General features: G+C 32.5%; 2 long non-coding RNA genes across 3 annotated transcripts in view; one reads left to right on the top strand and one right to left on the bottom strand.

Moving 5' to 3' along the window:
- The first annotated feature begins 2,685 nt into the window (after positions 1 to 2,685).
- LOC127706078 (uncharacterized) overlaps positions 2,686 to 11,882 on the top strand; it is a 208,768-nt gene continuing 199,571 nt past the window's right edge. Inside the window, exon 1 of the long non-coding RNA XR_007984198.1 lies at positions 2,686 to 3,036. This is a non-coding gene — a long non-coding RNA (uncharacterized LOC127706078). The remainder of the gene's footprint in view (positions 3,037 to 11,882) is intronic.
- On the bottom strand, positions 5,450 to 11,271 carry LOC127706080 (uncharacterized). 2 transcript variants are annotated; one of them, XR_007984201.1, is made up of 3 exons: positions 10,783 to 11,271; positions 8,589 to 8,769; positions 5,450 to 5,493 (listed from the first exon to the last, which is right to left on the bottom strand). It is a non-coding gene; the product is annotated as an uncharacterized LOC127706080 (long non-coding RNA). The 2 variants fall into 2 exon arrangements; XR_007984200.1 differs by lacking the exon at positions 10,783 to 11,271 and adding an exon at positions 9,834 to 10,493.

Here is an 11,882-nt window from a genome sequence, read left to right as displayed (position 1 = left end):
ATTATATGAATTGAATTTATATATATATATGTGTAATATTTATTATATAATTAGTAGTAAATACAAGAAAATTCATGTCTAATACAATCGATGGCAATAGTTCTGTATCAGCCAACCGTGATGATATCGATATCAGTCACGATCTGTATGACGTCACGTAATCGATATCAGTCACGGTTACAAGGGCTTTTAACAAACCCCTTATATGTTTTACGTCATGCCGTGTGTACTTGAGGTACATGTATATTATAAAGTGTATATGAGCTCTTGGGATTATATTGGTGTTTCGGGTTGCTACATGTGTGATATTGAAAAAGCCATATGATATTCTCTTTATATTTTATATTACCATAATCGCCCTTTTTGATGATTTTTAGCTCTAGGTGTAAAACGAAAATTCTAGTGGCTATAGAATGATCTTTATTCTGCTTGTGCTGTTTCTATCTGTAACGCTCGTGTCTATCCTTTGTACCTTTTGTGAAAGAGAACCAACATGTATCGATGATTTATGAATTTTGTGATGTATTAAAGAGACAAAAAAATTCTCGAATCCTCTTTTTCATCATGCGTAATCATCAGATATGCCTGTACCAAGTCCGGAATATGACAGTTGTCCTCCATTTGTTTTATGTGTTTGAGCTTTTGATTTTGCCATTTTATAAAGGACTTTCCGTTTTGAATTTCCCTTGGATTTCGGTATTTTTGTTATTTTACTTTTTATATGACTCTTCAATCTTTGTATTTTTTAACTGGATTACCATTTCGGCTGTCATAAGTGAAGCAGGATATGATGACCCTTCCGGTGAACCTAATTTAATTTCTAATTTATAGCAGAGTTCGTGTATGTATCTTAATCTAAATTTTCTGTGTTATATTTTGCAGGCTGTAGTTTATCTGTCCTTTTTTCTCATGGCCCTGATGGAGTTGTCTGTTTTTCTAATGGCCATGATGGTGTTGTCTTTTTTTCTCATGGCCATGATGGAGTTTGTCTGTTTTTCTTAAGGTCATGATGGAGTTGTCTGTTTTTCTCAGGGCCATGATGGAGTTATCTGTTTTTCTCATGGCCATGATGGAGTTATCTGTTTTTCTCATGGCCATGATGGAGTTGTCTGTTTTTCTCATGGCCATGATGGAGTTGTCTGTTTTTCTCATGGCCATGATGGAGTTGTCAGTTTTTCTCATGGCCATGATGTAGTTATCAGTGTTTTCTCAAGGCCATGATGGAGTTATCTGTATTTCTCATGGCCATGATGGAGTTATCTGTTTTTCTCATAGCCATGATGGAGTTGACTGTTTTTCTCATGGCCATGATGGAGTTGTCTGTTTTTCTCATAGCCATGATGGAGTTATCTGTTTTTCTCATGGCCATGATGGATTTTTTTTTCCTCATGGCCATGATGGAGTTGTCTGTTTTTCTCATGGTCATGATGGAGTTGACTGTTTTTCTCATTGCCATGATGGAGTTGTCAGTTTTTCTCAAGGCCATGATTGATTTGTCTGTTTTTCTCATGGTCATGATGGAGTTGTCTGTTTTTCTCATGGCCATGATGGAGTTGTCTGCTTTTCTCATGGCCATGATGGAGTTGTCTGTTTTTTTCGATTTATGATTCTGATTGCCCAATTGGTATCTTCTTTTTTTTTATCATCCTAAAAAATAAGTTATAAAAAGAGACCAATCAAATTGTACCTTGTGTTTTGATTGTTAGCGCGCACCTTCTATTATGTAGCAGAAATCGTATGATAATAATTTCCATAAAAACTGCACATATTTGCTCGAGGCAAAGCTTTCCCAGATCCCCCCTCCCCCTCCCCCCCCCCCAAAAAAAAAAAAGGGTTTGAGAGCTTTGAAACTAATATGGCCGGAATGGAACAGCCAATACCCTCTTTTGAGCTTTATTACTGTATTACATAATCTCACATTCATTGATATTGATCTTTTTATAAAAGTGTTTTTCACAAATTAAATTTTTCGAGGTATAAAAATATCGTTTCAAAAACATATCTTTAAACAAAAACAAGAATGAAATAGCACGTTTACACGTACATTTATTAATGATTGGAGGAAATTAAATGTCATGACATTGTTCAACATAATTGCCAAACTTAACATTATGCAATTATAATTGTTATGTTTTAAAAATTGTGCAAGATGAAAGTTTATCTTAACCTGATTCAAAACAAGAACCATATACATAAATTATTTTACCTTTTAAGAGGAAGTGTTAACTCAATTTAAGACAATTTTTAACTGTCGTTTCACATGCAACTATTTAATGGAAACTCAATAGGGAAGCACGTGTACGACCGTTTTCTAATGGCTATTGAATTATCAAACATAATTTAAAACAATTACGTAACGTTTGGTGTCCTGAACTTCACGGATATTATTTTTCGATACCTGTCCAAATATAACTCTTTCCTAATACATTTTGATTGTATTACGGACATAAATAGTAACAGCAACAAGTACATGCCCTCCACCATCATTAATTAACATCTGATGACCATGTTTTGTAATGAACATTGTCCATCTCTTCTTCCTCTATTCTGTGCAATCTCCATTAAAAGTTAAATCCACAAATCGGAAACGGTGAAGAAACGCCGGAAAGAAGGAATTAATCGCTAATTGATAGGCGATGTTCAGAGAATAAATTACATTGTTAAATACATGATTTGAATGTAGCATTTATTATAATCAAATGATCCTACGGCTTAACATTGATAGGATTTGTAGCTGACGTCGACACGGTCAAATTATTTATGGTATAAATTTACCAATTTACACGTTTACAATCTTATTGACATCTAGAGGAACTATAAGACAGTGCTTAAAACTGATACGGGGTTGAAATCAATCATTACATTCTGAATACGGGTACCAGGTTTAACTGTTGCTAACAGTCAGCGAGTTTGTGGGTATCCCAACACCAAGGTGCCCGGACATTTAATAATGAAACATAGATTTGTTTTTATTGTCTTCTGTGCTGGACTTTGCTGCCTTGTGACCGGAGTGCCATTAAACTCGTTATTATCAAGGTAATTCATTTTTCTTATTATCAATTTTAATTATCATCTAAAATATGCTACCTCTTAAGTACAAAATGTATATTGAAAAAAAACTTATTTTTATCATACATCAATGTAATTTTGTGAAGTAACTTACAATGCACTTTATTCGTGTTTCCGGAATATCAACCAAGTGAAATTAATTCCAAAAGTTTTATTACCAAAAACAGACAATATATTCGAATGTATCACAATACATGTAAATTTCTTTTATCATCAGGTACACTCGCGTCCAAAGATATTTGGAAACTAAACACACAAAACATGTGGAGCACAAAAATCCGATATAAGTTGTATGTGTTTAAGTTAAATTCATTATTACAAAATTTATATTGCTTATAAAGCTTTCATTGGCCCTATAAACCTGCCAAGAATTGAACACAACCACCAGCTAAAAACAGGAAAAGAAACAAATGTTCCACAAGTTATAGTGATTTATTTTGCCCAATTTCGTCGAATGTTTGTTCTAATTTTTGTAGGCAAAAAAACATTTTTTTATACGTTATTGTATATCATATATGATCAAAAGATGTAGGTTATATGTCAATGAAAAAGGAAACAAACGACAAAATAAAAATAACCAAAAGATAGCTGTAGAGGTCAACCTACGTCTTCAACAATAAAATGGCGACTGTACAATTAAACTCACCAAAGATATATTTGTACGCCAGACTCGCGTTTCTTCTACAAAACACTCATCAGTGACGATCGAATCAAAACAAGTTAAAAGACCAAACCAAGTACGAAGTTGAAGAGTATTGAGGACTTAAAATTTCAAAAGGTTTTGCCAAATACAACTAAGGTAATCTATTCCTTGGGTAGAAAATCTTTTGTTTTTCGAACAATTCAAAGTTTTGTAAACTGTTAATTCATAAATATGATATGTTAATCTATTAAACGCAATGAGTCTAGAAAAGTTTTTGAATACATTTTACAAATACTATCAATGGTGATTTAATTGATGAGTTGCTACATTGGCGTACGCTAAACATGTCATTGGCGTACGCTAAACATGTCATTTTATTAAAGCAAACAACAGCATAGGAAGCATCAACGTAAATTTAAAAAGTGTGGAATAGATCTGGTAATGTGTCCTTCACACTGATGATGGTTTATACGTATAATGTTGTTAATTTGATATAGCAGTGAAATTAACTTCACGAGATAAGAGTACTGAAAATTTAATTCTATTTCTGCTGTGATCCATACTAGTAATAAAGTTCTGAAAATTTAGGTTTTTTTGTGCTTTGGTTCATAAAAGAGGGTGTGGATAGGGGTTTACAAAATAAAGAATAATGGGCAAAAAATAGAAAAAAAATGGATCAAAAATTAGGAATAGAGAATAATGGGGAAAAAGTGTAACGAATAGAGAACTAAAGGCTCTAAGAGCCTGTGTCGCTCACTTATAGGTCTATGTGCATAATCACTCTCTCCAACATTGTAGACAAGAAACACTGGACACTTTTAATTTGCAAAACACTCATTTGCAAATCCGCCGCCGCCTCTCCTTAGAGCTACAGTGTCATGTATATAACCAAAATGTGCAGAATTACATGGGATTCAATAATTTAATTGCTTTTCTGCTGTTATTATTATAGATATTTTGTAATTTGATTTAGAAAAACATGGGATTTTCAATATCCCATGGGATAGGGCAAATCCCATGGGATTGACCATTATCCCATGGGATTTTGGTCAAATCCCATAGGATTTTTTGGGGTCCCATGGGATAATTGTAGTCCCATGGGATATTTGTTGTCCCATGGGACAAAAAAAATCCCATGGGACTATAATTATCCCATGGGATTTTTAATATCCCATGGGACACATGGGATAAAATAAAATCCTATGGGATTCAAATTATAAATATACAGTAAATAAATGTGTATGTTACAATGAATTCTGTTTGGTAGTAAATTGTTTTAAGATGAATCTTTTTAGTTGAATATCTTTTTTTCCTTGGAAATGTTAATGCAATTATATTGTTCTATAACTGTTCAAAACTAAACTTTTAAACAACAAAGCAGATAATGTAAGTATCAATATATGTTTATTTATGAATTCTAGAATACTTTTTTGAAACACAATTTTTCCCATTTGAAATCAATGAAAACTCTATTAATAGGCTTAACATACTAGTAGCTTTTTACATAAATCTATTTTTTTTTCAGGATATCCCTCCACCCAAAAAATTAATAGTTTCTTATCATCCAGCATTGTGTGATCGTAATGTATAGTCCACTTTTTGGCCATTCAGCACAGAACATAGTCATTATTGTGGTTTTAATATCTTTAGATATTTAATAGAACTTCAATTCATTGACTGAGTGATGAAAATAATAACTGATCTGACTTTTGTCTTTGAATTTATTTTGGTCTTGATTCTGTGTTTTCTCTTTTTATTCTAAGTGATGAATTTCAATCCTTCTGAAAAAGAACCAATAAAATCCGAAGTTATGGATAATAAAAAATTGTTTGCATACATGTAGCAATAACATATGATTTTCAATAAAAATAGCTATGCGATATGGATTTTACTGATTGTTGAAGGTTGTCCAGTGTCATCAGTTGCTAACCTCCTACATCCTTTGGTCTCTGATGGAGAGTTGTCAAATTAGCAACATACCACATCTTCCTATTTTAATATTATATAACAATCAATTTATGTATTCTTCTTTATAACATTTGGGTATTTTCCCCAGTTATATATATATAGATCAATGTTAAAACTTTAGGCAATTACAATAAAATTCCATTTTTCACAAGAATTTGCAATATATATTACAGAAAACCAACAATAGAAACAGCACTTCTTCAAGCTTCTGAAGTTCTGAAAGAGTTCCACTTGTGTTTTATTTCAATTAGAAAATACATTGAACTCTTTGGACATGTTGGAAATTATAACATTGATACAAAAAATTATATTGTTTTTTTTCTTATTTTTGTGTTGTTCGGTTGCTGTCTCATTTTTATATATGGTTATACATATATCCTAAATCTTCTTTTTTTTTAAACTTAATCATTAATAGTAAAAATGGGATATTTTTTATTTTGATAATCTCAAAACATTATTATTCTATCAAATAACTTATTTCCAAGTTCACAAAACACCAATGTGTCAGATATTAAATTTAAGACATGTATAAACATGATCAACAAGCAGTTGACAGGATGTCATGCAAAAATCTCACTAATATTAAACTTTCACAAAAACTCCATACTCAGCGAGTACTATTAACGTTCTTTATAGTACATGACAAATTCCTAATACAGGACACCATGCCTGGTAAACACTAGCATGTGTCAATGTCTAGTCAATCATGTAATCAGGCTCAAAATCTTAGTTTGGCACTGAATTTAAAAATTCAACACATAATGAACATGTGTATGAAATTCAACTTTATGGTAAGCTATATACCTTAACCTAAAACTTTAACCTAAGAATGTACTATAATTTCACATTATGACATTTCTATGTTCAGTGATTCATAAAATCAGGGTAAAAACAGTAAATGTGGTGTATAATGTATAAACAAGAGTGCACACGCTGAAATGTTGCGCCTTCCTTACTAATCATTGATATCATGTTGATAGTACTAAATATAAAGCTTTACTACAACTATCACATAAACTCAACATGATCCAAGAAAATGAATTCAAGGTCATATGAACCTGACAAGAAATATATGTACACCTTACAATCATTCAATATACTAAATACAGTTGAACTATTGCTTATAGTTTCTAACATTGTCTAAGAAGCAGACTTAACCAAGAAAACTAAACATTGACCAATGAACCATGAAAATGAGGTGAAGGGCAGATGAACCATGCCAGGCAGACATGTACAGCTTACAATCCTTCCATACAACACATATAGCTGACCTATTGCTTATAGATTAAGAAAAACAGACCAAAACACAAAAACTTAACACTGAGCAATGAACCGTGAAAATGAGGTCAAGGTCAAATAAAACCTGCGAGACTGACATACATGTACATCATAAAATGTTTCCATACACCAAATATAGTTGAACTATTGCATTTAGTATTAGAAAAAAAGACAAAAACTCAAAAATTTAACTTTGACTACTGAACCATGAAAATGAGGACAAGGTCAGATGACACCTGCCAGCTAGACATGTACACCTTAAAATCATTCCATACACCAAATATAGTAGACCTATTGCATACAGTATAAGAAAAACAGACCAAAACACAAAAACTTAACTATAACCACTGAACCATGAAAATGAGGTCAAGGTCAGATGACACCTGCCAGTTGGTCATGTACACCTTACAGTCCTTCCATACACCGAATATACTAGACCTATTGCTTATAGTATCTGAGATATGGACTTGACCACCAAAACTTAACCTTAAATATAAAAAAGAAGATGTGGTATGATTGCAAATGAGACAACAACTCTCCACAAGTGACCAAATGACACAGAAATTAACAACTATAGGTCACCGTACGGCCTTCAACAATGAGCAAAGCCCATACTGCAGTCAGCTATAAAAGGCCCCGAAATGACAATGTAAAACAATTCAAACGAGAAAACTAACCGCCTAATTTATGTACAAAAAATGAACGAAAAACAAATATGTAACACATCAACAAACGACAACCACTGAATTACAGGCTCCTGACTTGTGACAGGCACATACATACAGAATGTGGCGGGGTTAAACATGTTAGCGGGATCCCAACCCTTCCCCTAACCTGGGACAGTGGTGTAACAGTACAACATAAGAACGAACTATAAAAATCAGTTGAAAGAGGCTTAACTCATCAGATGGATAAAAATACAAATACTACAAATACAAGTGGACGTGGCCGGGTACTTGTACATCCAAACAACAAAAAGACACTAAGTATAGATCTGAGAGTACTCGCAGTTACTGACAGCTAGTACAAAGCCACTAACAACTAATAAAAAAAATCATGCATCTAAGACTGAGTTCTTGTTCACTGATCCATGAAATGAGGTCTAGGTCAAGTGAAAACTCTCTGACGAGCATGAGGACCTTGCAAGGTACGCACATACCAAATATAGTTATCATATTACTCATAATATGAGAGAAATTAACATTCAAAAAAATCTGAACTTTTTTTTCAAGTAGTCACTGAACCATGAAAATGAGGTCAAGGACAATGGACATGTTTCAGACAGAATTGGTATCATGACATGCATGAGGCATCTATATACAAAGTATGAAGCATCCAGGTCTTCCACCTTCTAAAATAAAAAGCTTTTAGGAAGTTAGCTAACGCCACCGCCGTAGCCGCCACCGGATCACTATCCCTATGTCAAGCTTTCTGCGACAAAAGTTGCAGGCTCGACAAAAATACATGAACATTTTAAAGTACTAAATTTTAAGTATATACATGTAAAACCACAAGTTACTAACTGAAGTTCAGTCTCATGGTGAACTGTAACCAAAAACTTTAAGTGAATACAATTTAGAGAAAGACAGATGGACGCACAAACACTATCAAAACAGAGCATAAAACTTACCGAACAAGATCTTTCAGAAGCAGGAAAATTGAAGTGTTTCTTTTCTTTCTCTGCCCTCCATGATATAAACTTCAAATTCATTCATGCAAAATATGAAAATCTGCAAAAGTAGGACCTTGTACCGCAGCTTATCCACATTTTGACTTTTGAACTGCATTGTTCTTTTCATCTTGCTGGCAACCTAAACATAAAAAAAAAAATGATAAACACATAATTCTGGATTAACTTCGTGTATTTATTTTTGTTGGTACAAACAATTTTTTCCAACTTTAAACTAAATCTGCCTTTGCTTTAAAAAACAACTGGAAACCATTATTAACTGCATGTATTTATCTTAATTGAAAACAATTTCTTGAGTTTTTCTCATTTGTATCACCCTGTTATTATATATAAATTTTATTTTTGTCCCTTTTTAAAAATAGGAATGCATGGTTTAAATTCCTCAATAATCATGATAATTCTAGGTCAGTCAATTAAAAATGTATGAATAAATTATTTAACCTATATACTATTAATATCAATATATTTATTTTTTGATAAAAACTAGGCTCTGTGTTAAAGACCGTACCTTGACCTATAATGGTTTACTTTTATAAATTGTGAATTGGATGGATAGTTGTCTCATTGGCACTCATACCACATCTTCCTATATCTACAAACAGATTCTATGGGCGAGCAGACATTACATCCTGGAGGTGGTTTTATAAAAAGCATACGACTTAGATGTACCATAAGCATGGAAAAACAATTCAGCAGTCAGTTTCACAAAAAAACTTACAAATAATATTGATAGTAATTAAGTCATGTACAATACAGTATACTTTATACGATTACTTGTATTTTTTATTTTGTAAAACCGACTCAAGTATACTTATAATCAATCTTAGTCGTAAGTATTACGTATTATTCATCTTTTGGATAATTTTATGTTGGTTTATTTTATGAATATGCAGTGGCGGATCCAGAACTATTCACAAGAGAGGGCCGGCTCCAGTCATGCTTCAGTGATCCCTATATAATCAACCAAATTTTTTCCCAAGAAAGGGGTCCCCCCCCCCCCCCCCCCCCCCCCCCCCCCCCCCCCCCCTATTTGAACTTTCAAATTCACAACATGCCGGTGCCTGTGACTGTGTTCAAAGTGGTGGGTTTTCACCCTCGTTGTATTGCGGAATAACGATTTAGGCAAATTGAGAAAAACATCATGTCTGTGGTTGATAATAGTGTGTATGCATTAATTTTCTATACCTTCTTATTTAATATTTTTCCAATTTTGAGTACTGACGGCAAGTGTTGTAACGTATAGTGTACCAATGTCTTGAGACCAATGTGCTATTTACAAGTGCGATCGAGGAATGCAGGGGAAAGAAACTTATCAATTATGTTTATTCTTAAGACAAAACTGAGCCGCCGTAAAAATGAACCGTGTCGAGAATGTTATTGACACGTAATAGGGCAGAGACATATATACACATATGTGTATATATGTCTCTGTAATAGGGTCATCCCTCGAGAACATTAACTAGTACATTGATAATTTACTATGCAGTCAGTATCCCGAAAAAAAAACAACGTATGGATGCAAAACGCTTAGTGGTTTCGGCTGACTGCTGATACGTGCACTTTGTCTCAAAATATCCCGGATAGTTTTTTCATTACCAATCATACCACATCTCCTTATTTTTATATATACGAAAGCTTTATTCATATTTTTTGGTGTATTGATGAATGTGTAAAGATACATTTTAAAATACAGCACAAGAGATGCAGATTATATAAAACTTATAGGTCGAAGACATACTGACAACGCCATGGCAAAAACTTAAAAACGACCAAATGACGTACAATAGTCTATAAAACTTAACTATAGCATACAAAACGCAAATATTTAAAACACATAAGAAGCACCCAGACAGTCATATAGAAATTAAAAGAATAAATAATTTGTAAACTAGGCCTACAGCTAAATTTTCTTATCATCTAACAGTAAACATAGGTTCTGGTATTATGTGATAAGTCATTTTTTCATGCAGACCCAGTTTCATTGATACTTTGAACTTAAAGTGGTTTTATGCATATCAGCCCAGATTATCATATGTGTGTAATTTTATTAAACAATTCACTAATACACATTCTAAACAGGTTAAATTCAATTTACAAATTCAGATCTACTGGCATTCAACACCCAATTACTTACTTGCTGTATATTGCTAACTTTGATTGTATATTGTCAATCCCTCAACATCGTGAATACGCCATGCGAGGTGTTGGCTATGTTTGATACAGGGTGGCGGCTTCGAAGCGTAGAACAAAATCCAGGTAAATGAAAGTATAAAATTTTGTTGTTGAAAATTTTAAGTACTAAATTCCTAAATTTGTACTTAACTCCGTTCTACGGGTAACATGGTTGTTTGATATGAAAATAGGATAAAAGCTTCCGAAAATTATCACATTATAAGTATTCGTAAATGGATATGAAAAAACCTAACAAGGAATAAGTATTGGTAAACGGACAGAAAGTCGCAGTACAAAAGTTTAAATTAATTATTTTACAATTGTTTAAATATATGAGAGAAAGTTCTTGACGAATTGACTTTATTTATAGATAAATGTATTTAGTTGAGGAAATGATTAATTCGCCTTCAAATAGTTTTTTTTTTTATCAAAAACTTATAAAAAGGAGACATTTTTGACAGCATGAAACCAGTTAATTACCAAACCACTTTGGCAGATTGTTTTCTTAACAATAATTGTTCAATATTAATATTCAAAAATAAATTTTGTTTACAAGTCCGTTTCCTTTTAAAAATATTTCAGAAAAATGCTGAAACGTTTTTAAAATTAAGTTTATTCAAAGAAAAAAATATCCCAAAACTGAATCGTGACTTTTTACTTGTTACTTTATGTTGTACGTTCTAAGTGTCAATCCTAGCAAACACAAATTTGGAATTAAAATCGATTACAATGTAATTTTATAGAAGAAAAAAGGGGGTAAATGAACAAATTATTACTATACACTCATATACTTCTAAAAAGATTTGAATTTGTAAGCTGTCTATAGATAATGTTAAATCATTTCAAGAGTTTCAATTAATTTAGGAGAAAAAAAAGATTATAAACAGTTTAGTTTTACGTCGCCTACTACTATAAAAAATAGTGATTCTTTTTGTAGATTTGGTACTTCAGTTTCGACTCAAAATTTCCTATTGAAATTGTTAGAAATATTTAAGAGAAGATTGTATTTGTAATTTATGTAATTGTGGTGATATTGGCGACGCGATTCTTTATATTATAGCA

This window comes from Mytilus californianus, unplaced genomic scaffold (assembly GCF_021869535.1).
Source record: "Mytilus californianus isolate M0D057914Y unplaced genomic scaffold, xbMytCali1.0.p SCAF_6, whole genome shotgun sequence".
NCBI classification, from domain to species: Eukaryota; Metazoa; Mollusca; class Bivalvia; order Mytilida; family Mytilidae; genus Mytilus; species Mytilus californianus.
Note: the sequence above shows the minus strand (reverse complement) of the source record. Positions and strands in the feature narration are given on the sequence as shown.